The 23,490-nt window shown below is 37.0% G+C and overlaps 1 protein-coding gene across 4 annotated transcripts in view; it reads right to left on the bottom strand.

Moving 5' to 3' along the window:
- The window catches only part of LOC110832120 (uncharacterized), a 271,825-nt gene that overhangs the window by 39,048 nt on the left and 209,287 nt on the right, over positions 1 to 23,490 (bottom strand). For 3 of the 4 annotated variants that reach the window (XM_087342498.1, XM_087342490.1, XM_087342499.1), the window contains one exon: positions 30 to 204. The gene's annotated coding sequence lies outside the window, so the exon portion shown is untranslated. Of the gene's footprint in view, positions 1 to 29; positions 205 to 17,929; positions 17,948 to 23,490 lie in introns of those variants that run through there. The other variant, XM_087342503.1, reaches the window with a different exon arrangement.

Raw genomic sequence — 23,490 nt, 5'->3', positions numbered from 1 at the left:
CGTCATTTGAAGCGCCATTTTGTACTCACCTCACAAGCGGGGGGCCGGTCGTCTTGAAACCGGGCGATTGGTGGTCCACATCCCGCCAACAGGAGCAGCGTCTCCCCGACAGCTGTCCGCCATGTTCCGCACAAACCCATCCCGCCGTCTGCCTCTGTTCTCAGCGTGCTAACTGTAGGTTCCCGCTTCGGTTTTTACGGTCAACTATAAAAGTAACGGAAATGGTCCATTTAGTTGACATTTAAAGACAGATAAAATAAGCTAAGGCTCGTACCTCTCTTTCTCATTCAAGTTTTACAGACACAACTAAAGAGACAGATATTACAGTACAACCCAAAACGAGGAATATTGCTTGTCTCTAAAAGAATGTTTGAAATCAAGGTTCAGTGTCTGCGTTTACACGTAAAGTAGTTTGTTCAAGAAAACAGGGCGGATAAAACTGCCGATAAACGGTTTCAAAGCAAATAAAAAGCCTTTTGAGCATATAAACGATATCACTTGGCAGATAACTGAAACGAAAGTCAGCTGCTAGCCAAATTGTTATGGCTCAGGTGGACTCGTCGGCTTTACAACCACCCCCCTCCCATTAACCAGGGGCACAACCTTTTAATAGGCCAAAATGAATTACTTCACATTTTATTTAACTCGACCTCAAATTTCGACAGTTTTTTCCTCATATCTACAAAGATTTTTGGGACGACATGAAGGAATAAAGCCATAAGAATTAATATAAACATTTGCTGAAACGAATACGAATATTATTTTACTGGGAAAAGAATATTCAATTTATGAAGATATAAAAATACTTCATTCCTATAGCTTCCTTCATCCGGTGTTACATTCCTGAATCAAGTTATAGGCCTACTGTGTACTCAGCTCCGTTAATGAAGCGAGTGTTCTGATCTTAGACGCGGCTGGAGAAATCACAAATTATAATTTATAGACCTGTCTGTAGACCTGTAGAGGGAACGGGCCAATTTACACTTCACTAGAATGCTATTGAGGTGACCTTTCTTTTGGTTGAAACAGAAACGTATTTAAAACATTTTTCTCCCTTTTATCTGCCAATTAGACGGTAAAATAATTTGATCGACTTTAAGGTGAACAATATGCATGCCTACAATGAAGAAAATCAACACTAAGCCATTAAACTAATCGCGTAAGCTTGCTGATGGGACTTAAATCAACAAGTTACATGTGTTCACATTCAGTTTTAGAGGTAGCTTAATATTTTAGTATTATTACAGTTTTTATGGGTACGAAACTTGGTCTGTTTGTCTATGGAAGACACATAGTTGAAGACCGTAAGGGGGCGAAGTGCCGACGACAATATTCCGTACTAATGGCGATGAAGGAACAGCAGAATTAATAAAATTACCTACAGGTCCCAGTCCGAGAAAAGGATGGAAGGATCCTGTTCATATGGACCTGTCGTCAGACAGAACACTAAATAAATAAATAAGGTCACGTACTCTTCGCCGGGTCATACTAAGAGGAATCCAGCCAAATGGAATAAGTTATGCTCTATACAAACAGCGTCTTACTGATCAATGCACAACAGAAGCTACCTTTGTCCACTTTCCATCATTGTTTTGTTTCTCTGGTCATGTTGACATGATGGATAAGGATATTAGGCTTATGATACGTCAAAAACTGTGAATTAAACGCTCAGCGCGTGCATATTGATTGCCAAGTTTTAAATGGTCTACATGAGGAAAACTGTAGAATAACCTACAGGATTAGTCAGTATTATTTCAGGACTCCGTGGTCCTACATGAGCCAAAACTGACGAGAAAGGACACAAATTAGGTTCTTACGGCGGTGAATATAAAAATTACTGAGTTATGGGACGTTTCTCCATGTAGTTTGTTAGAAATTTACCGACGTTTCAGAGGTCCTTGGTACTTCCATCATCAGGCCGAAGGTGATGGCTCTCATGATGAAGGCAGTAATCTACATCTGAAACGTCAGTAAATTTATACCAGACTACATGGGGCATGATCCCATAAAGCCGTCATCTTTGGACACCAATCAGTTCAGAAGAGAAGCTTCAGACTGCGCGAGACACATTCTTTGTCCATTAATGAAGTTGTCGCTAAGACTTCAAAACTAAAATAGTAGGAAACCGTTCGGCCCGCTTTCGTGCAATAGTCGTTTCATATGATTGTGTGACTTCGAATTTAAAGCAATGTCATTTTTCAATCAAATCGTGGTTTGTAGTTTTATGAAACTGATTTCATGCAACAAATTTTCTGTGTATGAATCGACTTTGGGTAATAAAACAAAGAGCACCAAATATGCGGCATAACTCTCACGAGATGGGTATGAAATGTAATCACAGTTTCTGTTGGAAAATATGACGGTATAGACCGCTTTGAAGGTCTTGGCGTAATCGGAAGGATAATATTAAAGTGAATCTTAAAAACAAAGAATGTGAAGATGTAGATTGGATTCTTATGAAGATGGTAACGAATCTAGAGAGCCCTCCAGCTTCAGAGTAGTTCTTTATCAAGAAATGCCCCACCTTTTGCTTTTTTCAGTTAATAGAGTTGCGGTTATATTCCTACTGGCCAGTGTCCAACGCCTGAGTTATGGCTAATTCAAAATAATGCTTACGTCTAGTACTTAATAACCCATGCTGCCAAAAATATGACAACCAGTATAGAAGTAGATATTTATAAAACCGAATCAAAATTTAGTATGTTATTTTTAATGGTTTATTTTAAATTGTCTGACTTCATTTTATTTTGAAATCTGAAAATAAGCTCGGATGAGTTATGCCTGAAACGTCTCCACGTGAACGTAAATAAACTACTTAATTTTACTCACCCAAATGTGCAGGTTTAAACAAATTTATCAGCGCAGTTTTTCAGCATTTCTTTCCTTTGACACTGACGCATTCGTGAAGAAAGAAAAACGTAATTTTCCCTCTAAAGAACAGATATGGGCCTACTCTAAATGTAGTAAAGTACGAATCAATAAGACAGGAAACTCTACTCTTATAGCTGGCAAGGTAACATCTTACCACTTAACAGGATTAATAAGTATACATATGATGAATATCATTAGCAAATATTTTTGTCAAAGGAATTTGTTTAGCATGGAAACAGTTTCCAATATTGCAAGTTTAAAAAATGATGGTTTATTATTTAACGAAGTTGTATGAAATATATTTCTTAGACGCCTAATGGGTCTAGTGTACCTATTTGCAGGTACTACACCAGCTTTCGCCTTGGTGTGACTGAAGTACACTGCGAATCGTTTAGTCTCAACGTCCATGTTCTAGGATCAATCTCTGAACTGTTTTTATTCAACAATATAAATATTTCAGTTCATGTTAACAGCATTTAGTTGATCATTGCAGTAGAGTCATAGCAGTTCTTGATAGGCATAAGGATTAATCAGACTTATAATAAGATTTTACTTCGTGAGATTTCAAGTTCTCATAGCGGCAAATATCAAAATTGCTGTGTAAAATTTGAGGTTAAAAATTGCTGTTGTCTGGGTTGTAGCGTCGTGTACTCTGGTAAAAGGATGCCGACGTTTCAGAGGTGCTTGCTGCCTGCATCATCGGTGAGTGAGTAAGCACCTCTAACGCTTACTTCAGATATGAGAGAAATTCCCAAGTACCAAATGAACTGATTTCTGTCAGGTAACTGATATAGGAGATGTGATCTAATTGCATTCTCCACATTTTCGTATGTCCTCGATCTCTATAAATTCTATATGCCCTGGTGTCTTTTCATATATCGAAAACAGACAAATAATTTGGATATAGTTTTAGGCCTTTTAAGATATATAAAGACGGTGACTGGATTCATCTAGCACAGAATAGGAACTAGTGAGAAACTACTGTGAACACAGTATGAATTTATGGATTTCATAAAAAGTAAGCAGTTTTTTGATTAACTCAGCAAAGATTATCTACTGAAGAAGAACGTTATTTCGTGGAGTTCCTCAAAGTAAATAACGCTGTAATCTATTTCTGATTTGATTACATTATAGTCTTTATGTTAAGTAAAAACAAGCTTTATTGAACATGTATGCGTATTTCAAAATCGGTAGAAATTTTTACAGGCTAAAAATAAACAAGTAAACCGAAGAATAAAGATTGTCATGACTTCAGCTCCAGCTCGATGATTTGAATACGTGAATCAGCATAAATTATGTCCCAGCACAATTTGAATATTGTGAAAAATACTCAGAGCTACAGATTCACTTTTCGCATCATACAGTCCACTACCCATAAAAGTTCCAATATCAAGAAGCTGTTACTATTAAAGTAAGCATTTTATATAGTCCGCTTGGACTTAGCTGCAAACTTCTGAGGCCTGACTTTGGCAAGGGAAGAAAAAGGTTGGGGGTTGAAAGTATCCCTAAAGCTATAGATAGCCCATACAGCCAGAAGAGGAATACGACGTACTAGATGCACTTTTCAAAACGTGTAGCTTATAGGATTCTTATGGGCACTACATGAGCCTGTAATATGAAAAGGTCGAAGAAGGAAGATTTTTGTGGTGGGTAAAGGGTAGGATAGGAAAAGGGAAGGAATGGCAATGGAAGTTTTTCACGTCACGCAAAGAGGTAAGCGGTCCCTGGTGTAGAATTGTCCAGGAGGACTGTTGCAGAGCTTGCTAAGTCAGGTCCGTAGTAAAAACATCGGTTTGAGGTACCTCTGACATCAGGCTCCGGACACACCGGGTATGTACCGTATAAACCTCCTACTTTTGGTCAATGGACGAAACAGGGGCCTCTATAGAATAACTTCAATTGATGTAAAGACGCTGACATACATTTGCTACACGCTTACATCAGGAAAAAAACAAAGTTTATTAGTGGCTACATGCTTAACTTTGGACTGGAATGTAATACGAAGGCAGATAAGAATTTTTAAAACAAAATTAAAAAGTAATTTTCTTGTGAGTTAAGAAAAGAGCTATGTCTGAAATTAAGACCACAAGAAGGGACTAAGGTTTCGACTGCTTTGCCTGGTCTGGTCTATCATTTACCTTCTGGGGAACCGAGAATGGTACAAAACACTAGTAAGTTAGAATGATAACAAAGTGGAAAATAAAGCCTTAACAAAATAAATTTTAATAGCAACACATTATTCTTTCAAACAATTTATAAACGTGTCTGTATTTCCGTTTGACTTTTTAATTTATATTGGGCTTCCATAGCACAGTGAATAAATACGTGGTTACGCGTTAGATACTGGGGTTCAACTCCAGATGACGGAGGTCCAGAGCGTCCAGACCGACTCCTTATTAATTCCAGCATTCTTTTCAGTGTGTACCAGAGAAATTTATAGGCTGGAATAAGGGGCTGATCATTCACATTCATCTAATATTGAGGTTAAGAATATGCATTCCTTCACACATAATTATGGCGTCGATCATAAGAATATCTTACCATACTTAGTACTGTCTTAAAAAATCTATAGTCACATTTTAAACACCTACACAGAATTTGTCACTTATTTCTTGGCCAGTGGGTTTTCAGCAAACATATTTTACAGACATTCCATTTTAGAAATATGAAAAATCACCGGTAATGAAATGTCAACGGCAATTAGAATACTTGGCAGGTCAGAAACTAGTATTCGTAATGTCTGCCTCTCCATATGTTTACGCCTACATAGATTACGTACAGGAAATACAATAACGTACCGCTATATTACTTTTTACTAACACTACAGAACGAACCTCGCCATAATACAAACATATCGAAAGTTACGATTTTAGCCTAGTGATGTGTGTAGAATGTTATTCTTCTTCCAGACCACGTTCAGTGCAGTGCCTGATCTCAGAAGGCATCCATCCTTATGTAATATTCATGCGTGTTTACCTCATTACCTAAACATGTACGTTAGTTTCTAGAAGACCGTGTACGCCACTAGAATTACCGATTCTCCCTATATAGTGAGACTAAGTCCCACGAGCCTTGGGCAAAAGAACAAGTTCCTACAAACACTGTAAAATTCGTGAAGGATAAAACTTGTTCTTCAAGAATAGGTAATTGAGGGAAGGAAGAAATCTTGTTTTAGTTATTTTCCTTGAAAGTGCCTATTTCTTATGTACTGATATATACATATATAAATATCTCAGGTTGGGAATAAAACCCAGAAAATTCCGTGCCTTTAGTTGATTTTTATAATACAGCCTAAATTCGAAATAAATGTGTACATACATCTTAAAACTGACCTAGAAACGTAGTCTGAAACATTAAGAGACAGAAAAAGAGAATTTCTCATTTTTTTAAGCCTATTCTTCTTATTAAGCAAGCTTATGGCCGAGCTATAAGTTTACAACATATGGGTCGACTTCCTTGTCAATTGTCCTTTTAAGTGTATTGCTCGGCATTCAACTTAACTACTTTCTGCAACACATATGTTACAACACCATCAGACCTTTTCGCTTATCTGCAACACAGGACTTATTATATTATAAAGTTATTCATATCTTTACCCTGCCAATCGTCGATTTCATTTCAGTAACCTGCTACCTACAACTACTCTTCAACTTCAACAGGTAATTCTCACTGTAGCTCTTTCGGCGAATTTAAGGATGTCTCACACATTGCGTGTATTTTCATTACTTTACCCACTGCATTTACTAATACTCCAAAATGGGGACTGTTCCATTGATCAGGGTCCAAAATGTCTCAACCAAGGAGCCCAAGAGAAAAGCGATTTGTTCCTTCCCAGTCCCCTAAAGACGGGAGTAGAACCAATTTCCGAAATCTTGCATAAAAGTGGGTGGGAAATATTGTAAAACCCCTTCTCTATAGAAAAAAAAGGCATGAAATATGAATTTCAGCTCTATAGACGAAACGACGAAATTACGATTTTCGCTTACCAGGTGACAAAGAGAACAGCATTCAAGAAGACGAAGTCCTCTAAAGCAATAGTATTCAACTTTTTTCGTTCGCGTACGCCCAGATATAATTTCTCTTCAACTTTGTACCCCCAAAGTTGTTGGTGTATAATTCAAGTTATACATAGTATATAATCTACATCTGAAATAAATTAAATAAATTACATTACTGATTATTCAGTGTTTATCATAAAATAATATTTTTTTAAATTTCACGTACCCCCTAAGATGTCTTCGCGTACCCCCGGGTGTACGCGTACTCCATGTTGAATACCACTGCTCTAAAGTAACATACTGGTAATTTCTAAGGAGTGTAATCAGAGATCCGGAAGAGAAAATCTGTTCTAAAGGAACCACCCATTACTTTAAAACTGATGTATTCAACACTTACTTAGAGAATGACTTTTTTTTCGCAGTTCCAGAATTTCCAAACGTCTGTTATAAAGTCTCCATAGCAAGAAATCCAAGAGCAGACTTCACAACACAGTAAAAAATTCGAAACTGTAACTGAATTGTATTACATACGCTCGTGTAGATTATGTATTGGCGAAGTCCTTTGAAAAAGAATTGTTTTACAAAGGATAAAAATGTTCGGCCTACAAAAAATTTATTTTCCCCTCCATGTGGGGTTATGGAGGTCGGCTTCATGTTCTGTAGAGTTTCGACGCTGACGGGGTAGTGTCCCTGACTCTGGCGGGACAGAACGCGGAAAGTTACGGACAACGGAATGAAACGGAGACGGACACAGCACGGCACACAACTATAAACAAGTTACTGCTTATTTAGTTACGGTTCGTTTAACGACTGCACAGCGCTGAAACTATCAACTGGAAAGGATTTGGAAGGAAGCGGTCGTATCATCACGGCATTTGCCTTAACAGACTAAAGAAAATCACGATTTCCTCGGACATGAGAGCCGATGTTCGGTACCAGATTTGAATTCGGGTCTTCCCGAATACGAAGCACGAGTGCTAATTGCTCGGCAGCTAAATGTTTTGAAGTCAATACAGTCTACATTCCGGTTGTATGTAAGACCTATTCTGTTTTGTTACCACATGTGTAACAGCCTTTGACGGTAGGCATCTACATTTAGAATGGGCTAAGGCTGTTAGGTTTTTGACAACATTGAATGAAATCTATATAAATTTTAGACTTGGGCCTACCAAAGTAATAACCGCAGAAATTTTCCTATAGTAAACCATTTAATTCCAATAACTTTTACGACAACATAAATTTTCAAAGAAAAAAAAACTGGTTATAACAAGCACAAATCATTCTGAAGAGTATGCCTATTCCACTAGTAGTTTAGTTGTGTGACGTAGGAGATTCAATTGTAAATTGCCTAAACAGCTGCCTGATGGAAGCCAGAGTAGCTTCCTCAGGAAGCCAGACGACTATCTACAGACTGGATGCCGCGATTCGATTTCCGACGGCAACACAGCCCATTACCCTAATTACAGTAATATCAGAACGTGTTAAGCTTTATGATTGTTCCCAGGATGCCATAACGACGTGCTGCCCGGGTACGGGAATAACTTCATGACGGTCTTGTAGCTTACTAATTACTCACGTGTCACCCCTTATGCTTATTCCAGGCCCATAATCCAGTAGACCTAGTTCTAAAAGCAGGCAGAAGTGTGTGATTATTATAGGCTATGCAATAACTTTTGTTCTTGTGCAGCTTATTTAATTCTTAATCAGATACATGTCATAAAAGTGCATAGTTTAAAAGCAATTAAGTATCTCGTAATTTAGTTTAAACCGCCCAGATAAGGGCCATTACTTCTACCACTAAGACCGTAGCACTTTAAATTAGTTTAATACACGTGTTCTAATTCCAATTAACTCTTAGTTTATATCGTATAAAGCCTATTTATGTTTTCGGTTAACTTAAGAACTTAATGAAGAACGTGGGAAATTAGTATTGGAAACCAAACGTTGATTACACGTGCTTCACGTTCCTGACAAACTACCAGAACAGCAATTGTAATGCTGTTGACCGAGATCTGCGCCTACTGTATCCGATTATATCCAGGGGTTGTATACAGTCAAACAGACAAGACCATGTTTCAAATTGGCGAGGTGATAACATTTAAAGTGGAAGGCACAATAATGATTTTGCGTTGAGTAAATTATCCAAAAACACTTAAAACTTACAAATAATTTGCAGTGATATACTCTTTCAAGTAAGAAAAATCATTATTTGTAATCGTCACCACAGATCATGAGGACAAACTAATAACAGAGGATTAAATAGACAGCGCTCCTAGGACCCATGGGGAGATAACCAGCAAGTACAACTGGGTTTATTTGGTTTTTGGACATTGTCTATTGTCCAAGAGCCAGTCTCAATCACTGCGTTTGAGATTAGCTCTTTACAACGGACCAAACAGAGTAAGTGTCCCTGCCCCATACACCTGAAAACGAAAATGGATCCTGTTTTCGAAACGTCGTGTGCATTTTAACCTTGGATGATATAGTTCAAAAACCCAATAAACCAGACTATATCACACCTTCGTCAGAACCCTACAGAATCCAATGAGTACAACGTTTCCTTTGGAAACTTTGGGTTGAGGAAAGACCACCCGGAAGACTTAAACATATATGGGTGATAATATTAAAATGGAACATAAGTGTAAATGGTGTGGAAAGGCAGGCGTGCATTCGTCTGGATCAAGATAGGAGCCTATGGCCGGATCATTTAAACACGATAATGAACTTTCGGGTTCCATAAAAGTAGGAGAATTCCTTGCCTAGCTGAGCTACTGACAGTTTCTCAAGAACGGCTCTGCTCCATGAAATCGGTCAATTAGTCATTTAGTTGCCTTTCAAGTTTAAAAGAAATCCAGTGATATATGTTTATTTATGTAGGCCTATTATGCAACTTATTCTTCTGTGTATAAACTGAAGTTCATTCAAAATGCAACTGAGATTATTTCTTACTCACAATGGGAAAGAAAATTTTATCACTGTAGTCAGACTAAGCATGTACAGTAATACACAACAAACATACTTAAACATGAAGTTCATGATGTGTCATTTCATGGTAACACACGGCACAGTGGAAGTTTACATGCATGCATACACATACTATCTTTCACTTCATGTATGTCTACTGAATATTCAGTGAGACCTGTTCAATTGTGAATATATCAAACCACTGCACGGTGTTCTGAGTTTATAATCCTTAGCAATATATAATAAATACACAGACTGGATGGTGTACAGTCACATCCAAATGCGCCATTAATTTTATTATCATAGAAGTTAAAGTCCTAAAAGAGGAAAATGCTAATCTTATGAAACCTGTAAGTACGACTACTTTTTAGAAATAATTTAATTTCAACTTGACATGGATGTACTCATTATTACACAATAACAATCGATCATCTTTTAACGTTGTTGTCTGTAAAAACACTTGCAACAAGGCAGCTTTCATTTTTATGCTTGTTATTTCCCTGTAGAGTGTCGTATTTGAATTTATGTGACATCCTTTCTGGTAGCACCCCATCTTCAGAGACCTATAACCGTAGTGCACTACAGACTGACTTTGACTTGTCATCATAAACAACTACGTAACACTCAAGTGCACTGCAGGACCGCTTCTGTCCAAATCCTTTCCAATTCACTACCATCTATCATTCGAAGCTATACAGTGCGTGCTAACGACAGCGTTATTAAATGAAACATAAATAATGAGTAAAAGCAGATGTAAATTCGGCATTACCTATGTATAAATACTTGTCACATGTGGGATGTACAGTTTTGCTTAAAATAACAGCTACACTTATCATCTTACAAACCGACCAAACCTTCTGCGCCGAATCAAACATAGTCGCCCCTGATAAAGCAGGACTCAATTCCAACAAAACCTTAAAATCACTGTAGCTAAATGGAACAATTTTAATAGTCAACAAAATTTAATATCTCTATTTCTTATATTTGTATGATTTATTTATCGACGTTGTCAGTGGCTCAGATCATGTAGCATCAAATGATAGGATAATTAATGAATAGTCATTTGGAAGGAAGCGATTTCAGGTAGGCCAACTACTTCGACAATTGCCTGGACGGACTGAGGAAAACCACGATAGACCTCAGTGTATAATCAGGTTAGCCGGTTTTCAGGCCGAGATTTGAACCCGTTACCTCATGAATACGAAGTAGCAAGGCTAATCACTCGACTGTGATAGTCGAAACATAAATCAAAGAATGCTAAGTAAATTACATGCATTTCAAGCTTAAACAAATTTATTGAAGCGTATTGTGGTAAGAATGCGTAGCGAGATTTATTAAGGATGTTATCTTGAAATAATTCACCGCGACTGAACCAATTCTACTCGACTTTTATTATAAATTACCGATTTACTAGCCACCTTTACTAATGACTCTTGGCTTCCGAAGCTGACTCTACGCTGTACAAACGTCACATCGATTCACATTGTTCATTCTGTCGTGATTATTCTAATGCTTTGATATTCAAAATGTCTTCATTCGTTTCTGCTCAATAAATAAATTATTCAAGACTACACAAAAAATATGACTCAAATAAATGGTTATAACGAATAAATACTATTATAGGCCCATAATATTCTCAATATCTACCGAAAAAAGACAATTACCGATTTAAGTTTTAATTTAATATTTGTATATAACTGAGAAACCCATATACTACTCTAATTTTAGGTGGTCCTAGACAAAGTGAATGGTTAAAGTTGTGAGAAATCTTGTATTTAAGAGATTTATTTTCAACTATGACACTCATACCACCTGCAGATACTTATGTAGGCCTATTGTCTGTTCACGAAGCAAGACAGTGGATCTAAGCACAGAAGTGAGCGTGATTATCACGTGATTTCGTGTTGTGTGGGTTCATTGGCGCTTTTACCCTCGAATGACTTGACCGGCGCGTGCTTAACTACGAGCTTATGTTTACACCGATTGTCTCGACCCAGCGAACGAAGTTCAGATTCTAATTCTTATTAGGAAAGCAGGCAGACGTGAGAACAATTACAAGGGCAATACTAGAATATAATTACTTCAAAAAGCGTTTATTCTAAAACAATTATTCATCGGAAAAACGCGTTACATTCATTTCAGCTTTTGCCTCGCAAGGGTGGGTTCCAGTAAAGAAAAGCCACTTGTTCAATTTAAATTTAATTAGGAGTTTCGAGAACGCTGAACTCTATATTAAACAGCCATACATTTAATTGGGTTAAATATGAGATGCCAATACAGGGCTGTGGCTTGGACACAGACAAATTTAAAGCGAATTATAGGTGTCTATTTAAATGCTTAATATGCTGCAACATGAGACCAGAAATTGGAAATTTGTTTTGTAAAAAACAAAAAAAACAAAAAACTTACTGCAGTCTGACAGACGAAAACACGCTAGTTAGTCTTTTGGTCTGGAACAAAGGAGCACAAGTAAGGTCACTGAACTATTACCAAACGACTTTCAACACATAAAAGATGATTCTTATGTGTTTTTCCACAAACTTAAAAAATGTAACACACTCAACGGAGGCCATGTTTGTCCGTGTGGAACTTTTGTTTTTAGAGGTAAAAGTGGATAATTACAGACATTCGACTGGTTACTAATCTAATCTTTTTTTAAATAAGAGGGCAGCTGTCGACACCAGTAACTGTTACTAGATAAAGGTAGAGCATTATAACAATGTCCTTGTATACCAGTTCTAACGCACTGATTATGGACCACTGCCTTTTGATCTTTCAGACCCGAGATTGACATCCGAAATTCTGAAGTACGTGTTTGTGACTTCATATTGTATATTTACAAAGTTGGCTGTGTATTTTTTTCGGTGTGAATTTACATGGAGCTTGTCAACGTGATCATCTGAATTCCTTTCATTCTTGCCTGTATTTAGAGAACAAGACAAATATGTCTGGGACTGACTGACATTTTACACAGATATGTTTCTCTCTGTAAAATATTTGGAAGGAAAAAAAATTAACATTGATAAAATGATATTTCGATTCAGATAGTAAGGCTAATGAAGAATGCACTTATAAAATCATGAACCATTACAAAGTTTAAGTCATAAATTATCAAATTATCAACACAGAAATATATATTCAAGAACGTTTGTTCTCAAATAATAATTAAGATAATTATACAGTGGGTTCAATAAGTCCGCGGCCGTTGACGACTGAACTCTGTTGACAATATAATGGAGAATTTAAGGAGGAAAAAAGTTGTTGAAAATCACAGCTTCCGTTTTCAAGTGCAAGAATATCTTCCCTTGGACGAGTGGTTACTGCGCTACAATCTTTACATTGGCAGTAGTCAAGAAAATTACGGAAATGTTGCCACGCTGACAAAACAGTAGGAGGAAGCAGTAATGAAGGAAGTGAAAAACTCTGGAAATACATTCCCTTTTCGCTGTCACGTCAAGTCACTAAAAACACCGACAATTTACTCTTGATAATGTAAAGCGTGTAACACCGTAATGGCTCGCTCTACATAAAGAATTCCAACACTCAAGATTCCAAAGACTTCTCTCTCTACATTTTTCGTCTTTTACCCAGTAACCAAGTTTTTCTATCACTTCGAACTTACGGGACACATTTTATGTTGCATAAAATCTTTAATGATTAAATTCGTGACACAGTTGGGCTTTCATATCAGATAACGTACTGAACTGTAACCTCTGAGATTATCATTAAGTAACACTATCGGCTCTGGGTGGCCCTCGAGAAGTAAACACAAACTAACTGGAACTTTAAATAACCCTTATATCACGAATGTCACGTTTTAACTACCAGAAAGTGATTTATTGATGTAATAAAAAGCACCAGTCCAAAGACAAACACAATACATAACACTGACCTAATTTCATATGCGACCAAAAAATGACATTGACCCTTCGTTTTCGAAAAACAGTCCTGTGCATTCAGGGTAACTTCTACTTACGCCAAGTGTAAAACACTCAGGCATGGAGTTTTATAAACCACTGAAATTGTTGTAAGATTTGAAGTTTCAACAGAAACTGGTTGCAATTAAGTCATCTGCGGCGAAGAGCCATGTAAATATGGAATTTGCAGTCCAAAGTTGAATGTTCATCACTCTGGCAATCAAGGCAGAAACACCATACGCGTACTTACACGGCTCATGTGAAAATGAAGTCTTCATTAAAGTGAAACTGTTTTCTTGAATAGAAGAAGCAAAAGTTAAGGAATAAAATTTATGTAACATAACGGCCACACAAAGCAAGCATTGTGTTGCTTAATTATTATCTCCTAAACCAATGGTAACTATGCGTACTACCTGTTTCGACATCATTACCGTAGCTAAGCATTTTGCCCACGTGCGTTTCCTATGATTCTCCGAACAAGAATGGAGGTGTGTATTCCGTATCAGAATGCACAACGCACAGGGTCGTAAGACTCAATCTTGGTGAAGTCACAATTTTCTTCATGAAACCGCATGTTGTTATTTTACATTATACAAAGACTTTATTTAATTAGTATTTTCCGTAAATGTTTTACCATATATAAATTCTATGGCTCAACTGCCAATGGCGCTAGTGTAGATACCAAATCACAACTTCGCTCGTCCACCATGTTGGTATTACATACTGTAGAAAATTTAAAGGTACGATTTTAGGATAGTCCACAATTGCATGACGTATGTACAAAATTTCATCCAAATACGTTCAGTGGCTCTCTCGAGTTGGATTATGTGGACAGGGAGACTGACGTACACACAGACACGACCAGTCCTCTATGCGTTAACTTCATTTACGTCGTGCAAAGAACGCATAAACATTTATTATTTCTCTAATAGCGTAAACCAATATTGCTCATGTAATGAAGACACTGTATTCCTTGCGGTAGGAACTTAATTTTTATATGTTATTTAGATCAGTTACTGCTCCAAATATATTTTTTTTAACAGTTGACACAGATATATACTGAGACTATGTTGTATTCATACAGGTGTAATAATTGTATTTTAAAAAATGTCAACCAAAAAATCTAATAAGTATGGGATCATAATGTTCGTTCTGACAATGCCACAGCGACATATGTTAAAAAAATTACATTTATGGCCTGAGTCTAGCCCTGTCGTTCAACATAGGAATAAAAAAGAATGTAAGTTTTTCGATATCAGTATACGTCGTTATTATGATAATAAATGTATGACCACAAATATTTACGTTGTTCACATAAATGTCAATCTTTACTACTGAATTTGAAGAGTCGCTGAAGTACTAATATCATAATAAACTTCCAACATGTTGGTAAAACTTCCGAATACGTTATTAAGGATCCAACGTTATTCGTTCCATTCATTGCAGAGAAGTATGTATTAAGACATTCATATTTAATAAACTTACTTATGGCTTAAGAACACTGAGCATCTCAACCATAAATAATGGGCTAATTAATCATGAATTGGAAAATACGTATATAGAAGCAAAGGGTTCCGGCATAATTTAATATATAATCCTGGCACTACCCTCCAAGGACAGAGGACTATAATTATACTGGTCATAATGGAGAGAGTGCAGAACATGCACCAACATAAAAAAGTCTCAGCAGGCATTAAACATGGATAAGGGTTTCTGTGAAGAGAATGTTGAGGAGAATATTTGGGCATAAGCAGAGAGAAGCGAGAGAAAATTCTATAATGAAGAGATCCCTAATTCGTACTCTACGACATTACGAGGATGGGATCGGCTTGGCATGTAGCTAGCATCGGGGCCATGAGAAATGTGTTAAATGCTTACTGGTAAGTCTGAGAGGAAGAGAACATTCGGAAGACCTTGGCGCAGACGGGAGGATAATATTATAGTGGGTATTAAAGAAGAAGTGTGAGAAGGTGTGAACTGGCTGAATTTAGATCTGGATAGAGACCAGTGGCACTTGTGAACACGATAATAAACGTTACGGTTCCATAAAATGCGGTAAACTTCTGAACTAGCTGTGTGACTGTCAAATTCTCAAGAAGAACAGGGTTAATTCTAACTGCCAACCTATCCAACAATCTCATAAAAATATATCAAGTCACATAAACCGAACATTGCGATGTGGTGTTCATTAATTTCCACCTCAGGGCTCCGACCCCAAAATCCCCAGAAGAAGCTATGTATAGTCTACTGACATGTTTCATCGGTTTTCCTCAATCCCTCCAGCAAGAATGGCTTCCTGGAACACTTCGTTCCACTTACTTCTTAATTCACGATTCTTAAATATCATTTCATCATTCCACGATATAAGATGTCTTGGAACGAAGTGCACAATCTGAAGATGATAAAAACAACTAGTTTTGAATAAAAATGTATAACACGTGTACTGTTGAGAACGGTTATAGAGTTAATGGGTTCAAGATTTGGAGATGTCCTATCCTGCAACTTTTACAAATGTTTATTAATATGGTAACTGTTAAACTGTTATACATGCCTTAAATATGTTATAAATTTTCAAACTGTGCTCAATATCATCGACACACTCAAACACACAAAACGTTAGCCCGTTATGGCTGTCAACTGATGGGCCTCACAGAAGCGTCTGGTGTTGCGTATTCCCTCTGTAGTACCCAACAATCTATGAAGCAGTGCATCTCGAAGATGACTGCATCTTTTCTGGAATGCTGTTCCGTGTAGTCTGGTTGATATTGACCAATGTTTCAGAAGAGCTTATTATCTCAATCATCAAGTAATCATAGCAATAATGATGGAAGCAATAAGAACCTTTGAGTAGTTGTTCAATACCTATCAGACAGACTACAGGGCGTAACATACTTGAAAATGGTCACATTCATACTTGTCCCCTCGAGAACTTAAAATCTCACACAGTGAATCACGGTTGTTCGTAATCGTTTCGTAAAAAAAGATTTAGTACGATTCCAGGGATAAAAGGAGGGGATTACGATCGGGAGATCTTGGTGGTGAAGCATCATGACCCATCACACATTTCACCATACCTCTGTAACAGTTCCGAATAGGACACATTTTTATGAAACAGAAAAATCAGAATAAATTTACAAATCATATATAGAGGAAGCAAACCAACTACTATTAACACTATAAAAATACACTATTGCCATACGCGTTTCGACCTTAAGAGGTCATCATCAGTGGCATCAGGGAAATTAATACATTTAGTCAAATGGTTCAAACTGGATTCAGAATTATTATTATTTGTATTTGAATTGTATTAATTTCCCTGATCCCACTGATGATGACCTCTTGAGGTCGAAACACGTATGGCAATAGTATCTTTTTACAGTGTTAATAGTTGTTGGTTTGCTTACTCTATATTCTAATACACTACACGTATGCAAATTTTGAGATTACAAATCATATATTTCGGTTCGTGCACTTCCTCCTGAGAATCCTGTGTAACCTACATATTTGGAAAACAGTAGCTAAAAACAAATAAGTTATGTCTACATACTTTTTCGTTACCTTAAAAACTATGTAGAAGCTGCAGCAATTTCCCTACACCAGAAATATAACGATGTCGGAAATAAAACTGTAACGTAGAATCTGATTAGAAATCCACTGGTAACAAGTTATAAGCAAACGTAAAATTCGTACAGTTCGGTAAGCAAATGTGCCCTACATACGTGTTTCAATCACTCGTACTGATAGCAGGACATCGACCTTCAACATGTCAAGTTACAATAATTCATTGTCGCAGCACACCAAAGTATTTCACCCTTTGTGTGTGTTATTATTTTCTACGTACCTAAAAATTACTTAACAGAAACGGCATATATTTGAATTAGGCCTGCTCATCATTATACAAAATATCAAAGCTCAAAGTTCAAAATGTCAACGTTGTTCGTAACTTGACTACTTATACAACCGCCACATTGATACGGATTTCACGATTAACAAGTTGAGGGTGCCAGAAACATATACTTCATAGCGAGATTCATAAATATCAGTTACTTAATAATGATATCCATACTTGAGTCAAAATTCCCACAGGACTGTGATGTAACTTCCTATTCCAACGTGATGCGAAAGTTACTACCCAATAAACCTGCAACCCGTAACTTACATATGAAGTATTGTGCTCACCTGTTTCCAAACCTCAAATCACAGTAACCTTGGCTGCACTTCATTACACTGTGAAATAAAAGTAACCCTGATCTTGTACCCTACACCGAAATAATAATACACGCAAGCATAATTTCAGAAACAAATCGAAACAAAATATGCACACAAACACACACACACATACGTAAATATATGAGCACTAATATGTATGTAACCACTAATACCGCAGGCAGAGGAACGTTTGCAGTGTAGGCTTACCGATAAAACCACACATTCTACTCTGGATCATTTCTGCCGCACTGTTTTAGTCACAGAATAAAAACAGAAAACACCCACAAAACTCTACCTCTCTACGACCGCATAGGTCCGTTCGTTTCCTCCTGGATCGACCACTAGAACGAACACAGACTATTTTTTTGTTTTAACTAAACCTGAAAAACATGGCTGTGTAGTTATTAAAGTCCAGGTCTAAAAAATCCCCTTTTGGAATTTTTTTTTATCCAAAACAAGACTCGTGTATGCGGGTTTTGAAGCTTAAGCAAGGACAATGCTAATGCTACCCTCTGAAAACAACCCCTTCACCCCCGCTAACCATTCAACTACACGTAATATACCCAGAGCATGCTGCCATTACTCCTTCAACATACCATAAACCACATACACCAAAAGAGAAATATATTTTCCACCCTTTAAAACATACATATGCTCATTCATGGACATAAACGTAACACCCCTTAATTTATAAGCTTAACCTAACCCTTATACCGAAAGAGGTTTATGATACCCTTAAAAAAACAAGACCATTGTATTTTCCGGGGAATTTAGCTTTGTGACTATAACTCTCTTACACCCCCTGTAAAACTATTTACAGTACCAAGGAAGCATGAATGTATTTGACCTTGGTAACTTTGCTAAAAAAAAAGGACAGCACTTTTTTGCACAAGACAATATGACGTGAAAAGTAATGTTTCATTTCAAAGGTTTACAAAAACGGAAGGATTCCTTCATTTCATCGGGGAAGGGTTGGTCAGTGGGCCTTCAGAAAATGACACTGAAGGAGTTTACCGAACGACGACAAAGCAACTGAAAAGTTCCAACCAGAGTGTAGGCCTTCTACAAGGAAGAGCTGTCCTTGAAATTCTTTTTAAAATGGAATTCTATGGTCACCTGAAAAAGTGCCTCGTGCAGGCTTTTATCAGAGACAATGCTTCGTTCAGTGTAGCACACCCACTAGTGACTGACCTTGTGACTTACATCTTAAATATCTTCTCAGGTATCAGGAGGCCTGAGTTCAAGGATATAATTGCCTCTAAGCTGGGGCAGAGTCCTTTGCTGAAACGGATGCGAGTTGTACGCGATTTTTTTGCACTTGTAAACTCACTATGATTTAGTCCCCTCCAATATTACCTATGGCATTTTAATAATCTCTGGGGAGAAGAAATTTTCTCATGAGCTTTCGACCGAAGTATGGGACCGGTGCCAATCCAGCATCGTGAGGAAATTGGGGAGCTACAATGAGTAGCGTAATCCGGTCAGGAAAACTAGCAATGGCTGGGGGTTCGTCGTGCTGACCACACGTTATCCTGTATCTGGTTGGATGATCGTTCACCTCTGCTTAGGCATGTGAACGTGAGGCCAGCAGTCAGCTAGTCGACTTTGGCTCTCTGGAGCTGATACGCCACGGATTCAATTTAATTTAATTTTAATAATCTCTCGTCTATGTTGTCACGCAATGCATACGCATTAATTCCGAAGCAGATGAGGATTTTGTAATTCTCAAAGAATTTACAGAATAAACAAGCAATGCAACATAGCGATTGATAAAAATATGCGAATTTGGCCTGTTTAAATATGTACACCCTATCTGAATGAAAGAAGAGGCATGTTTAAATTTTTATTCCGCTTTGGGTAGCCAATAAGAAGACTTCATCCGGCTAGAGTGTTTGGCGCTGGTGTTCAGTCCTCGTTCTAAAGATCCTAGCAAGTGACTTGGACTTCGGATTTACTCTTTTAGACGTGAAATTCTCAGCCACATCAATCTCAGATTTCTGAACTCAAGATCTTGAAACCAAGCGTTACCTTGGAACTAATTCATTCAATTAATAGTGTTTAGGCTGAATAGAATTTCCTGTCATTTATTTCATTGTCCTCTCTAATATTCATAGACTACTCGTAATATTAATTATCCCTGTCTTCTAAAATTGGTGTGTTCTTCTTGCCAAATCCAGCAATTTTTTGAATGGTTAAGTATAAAAAAATACAGAATTTGCAGAGAGATCATCAAAATGAATTGAGATTTTTCATTCTCAATGGACTGTCCTCACAATAAAACATGTTGAACTTAGTTCAAGGATAAAGTATTCAAATTTTACATAGACAATTATTGTTTTTGTTAGAAATTAATACATAATACGTCTTTGTTGACAAATGTTAGAGGCTGTTTTGTCACAATTTAATACAACACTTTATTCAAGATAGCAAAAACATTTAAATAAACCAGTGCAACATAAGCAGACAAGAAGCACAGATAAATTCATTAAACATTTACAACGGGATTTCATATAAATATTAATCAAGAATTAAGTTCCTACCAAAAAAATAAATAAAATAAAATAACACACACACGAACACATAAAACATATCTCCGTTACAAAAATCTATTCAGTACATAACCTAATTCATGAATCAGACGGTAAATGTTACCACTCAGATTTATAGCGTTAAAATATATTATTTATGTATATTCTGTTATTCACAATTAGTTCCGGAATACGATTTTCGAAAATTACAATATCATTATATCTGTAAATGTAAGATCAACTGGAGAACTTCACCAAATGTTCACAAAGTAAAATCTTGAAGGCAAAAGATCCACTTTAATTAAGCCTATATACGAAGGCCTAATAATAATATATCGCTAAGGAGTGGTCCACCTGTAGTCTCTAGAATGTAACGGACTAGACTATACCCCGATATAGCGGGCCACAGCGTATATATCCTTTAATTAGCCTCCACCACATACCAGCGTAACGACGGTACATATTTCAGTGATGCATATATATATATACATTTACATATACACCAAATGAATTTAGAGTAAATTTTGCTCATATAGTAATTTAGAGGGCGTGCATTAATGATGTGTTTACTACTGCGGGTCGGCTTAATGCAAAGCCCATGTTTATTACAACGCTAATGTTGTTGGCAATTGGATCACCTTTATCAGGATCTATAGCATACACTATAGATTCAGAAGTTTGGTATAAAAGTGGAGGGAACGGGGACTCGTTTCTATAGTGACTATGTTGATTACACTGACCACAGTGAAATAACAAGATTTAATAATAATATATATAATTGGTGTTCAGCATAATTAATGTTAGACGTATCAATTGTCTTTTTAGTTTTTTACCATTATATAATAAGTTCCGATCCAGAAGGCTCAGTTCACAAGACGCTAGCTTCTCACTACATACACATATGGACAATTCAGGGTGAAATGAGATTCGTGGTGAACGAAGTGGAACTGGAACAAGTTTTTATTATAGTTTTTTTCGGTTTTCCCCTACTAATCAACATTCCACCATTTCCCCATACACATCGATCACCGTGCCATGAGGTGTGCGACCTATATTACGAAACAGCACCTTATCACCAGCTCGACCCGAAGTTTGGGCCTAATCTCAATTGCGGCACCTGGCTGGTGTCGGATAAAGATGGTTTAATTCTTTAGTTATTCTAGAAGGTTGCTTTCTCTTTCAGATTACACATACAATGTTTGGGAATGTTATAGATTCATTGTATTCAAAGTAAAATAATTTACCAGTACACGGTGCTCAAAGACTGTGCTCCTTATCAATCTACATAAATGAAAATGCGTTGTCAACCGATAAATATTTTAAGTAAAATCATGTAAACTTGGTTTTTATGCGTTCTTTGCACGAAATACACGGGGGGGGGGGTATTATAGGCTGGTCATATCTATCCGTCTAACCGTCTGTCTGTCCACTTGATTCTACCTGAGAACCATTTGACGAATTGGGATAAAATTTGGTATAGAGCTTGTGCCATTATGCACGACCTCAATATTGTAGTTTTGAATATCATACTAACTGTGATAACAAAATGAAGGGTGAGTGAAGTAGTGAGGCCTACATACAGTACACCATTGAAGTTCTGAAACCTGGTGAAAAACTGTAAAAGTGTGAATTTTTGTTTTTGTTTAGAATATTTACCATGGTTACAACTGGCGACAAGTGTTATGCGTCTTTCAGTGTTTATTGTAGTTAACATGGTAATTGTAGTTCATATTGATGTAGGAATCAGTCGAATTTCAGATGTGGGAATTGTGAATCTACGATTTTGGGATTTAGAATATTTGAAAATTTACAGTTTTAAGTGCACGACAAATTTACTTCGCAGATTTAATATTTCTAAAAGCGCTCTGAAAAGAGCGCGTGAGAATATTATGTATATTCCAGTACGGGATCCTCTATCCTTGCTTGCTAAGATGTTAACTTTTCGTAGGGACATCAGTGACGTCATTTCTGTGAAAAATTAAGCTTTATTGCAACTTCATACTTTTAAGCTTCGTATTTTTATAAATAGTTTCCATTAACTAGTGACATAAAAATTGTATAAAAATACTGAACTAAATTTGGACCCGAAGTAGTGACCCACTGCATGCTGGATGACAGCAGTTCGATTGCCCGAAGCGGCAAAGTATTTTTTCGCAGTCTCCGTGTTTGGACCAGCTCTGAGGCCTACCAACACAATAAATACCACACCCCCTTTCCCGAGGTTAAAGCGGCCGGAGGCGTGAAGGTGGTCATTGACATCTTTCTGAATTACACTCGAGCTTTATCCAAATGTTTCTTTTAAGAAAATAAAAAAGCATTGATACATATATTTTTTCATGTTTCGAACAAAAGTCTGTATTTTCCTGAAGTTTGTTATCAATTTCGAAGAGGTCACATTATAAAAATCTTTGCCCTGGATATAATAACTTATTCCAGGGATGAAGGAACCTCAATTCACAGCAACTAGATCTGTGAGCCAGCTTCACTTCACTGTACACTCGCGCCAATAGCAGACTTCTGCCATACAGACAATTCGGACAGCCCCATATAATTACATGGCAGGCATGAACCGGGTGGAATAAAAATTAAAATCAGATTTTCAATCCGTGACGAAACTGCATACCCAAAGAACATGAGAATGAGTTGTTGTTCGTAATGGCAAAATAATTAGAAAAATATTATAAAACAAAAAATAAAACGATCAGAATAATGAATACTATTTTGAACGTGTGTATCACAGCTAAGTGCACGTGGTAAGATGACATTAATTTAAATGGTATGAAAGCAACGTAAAAACTAAATCCTATCGGAATACATGGAAAAGATACCAGCAAACTAAATTACATGGCACGTGAGTGAACGTTACGAGCGGCTCGCGATGGAAGTCATGGCCACGCCCTGTTGAAGAACATTTAGTTCTGGACAGCAACTGTAGTTTTGCAGTCGAGCCCATGGTGTGAGTTACGCGAACGTTCTGTTTGTGTTTTAACAGTTCATTTAATT

The sequence above is a fragment of the Zootermopsis nevadensis genome, unplaced genomic scaffold, assembly GCF_977971745.1.
Source record: "Zootermopsis nevadensis isolate Lab colony 2312 unplaced genomic scaffold, Znev_1.0 Znev_ptg000001l, whole genome shotgun sequence".
Classification (NCBI taxonomy): domain Eukaryota; kingdom Metazoa; phylum Arthropoda; class Insecta; order Blattodea; family Termopsidae; genus Zootermopsis; species Zootermopsis nevadensis.
The sequence above is the reverse complement of the archived record's forward strand: the minus strand, read 5'-3'. Positions and strand labels throughout refer to the sequence as shown.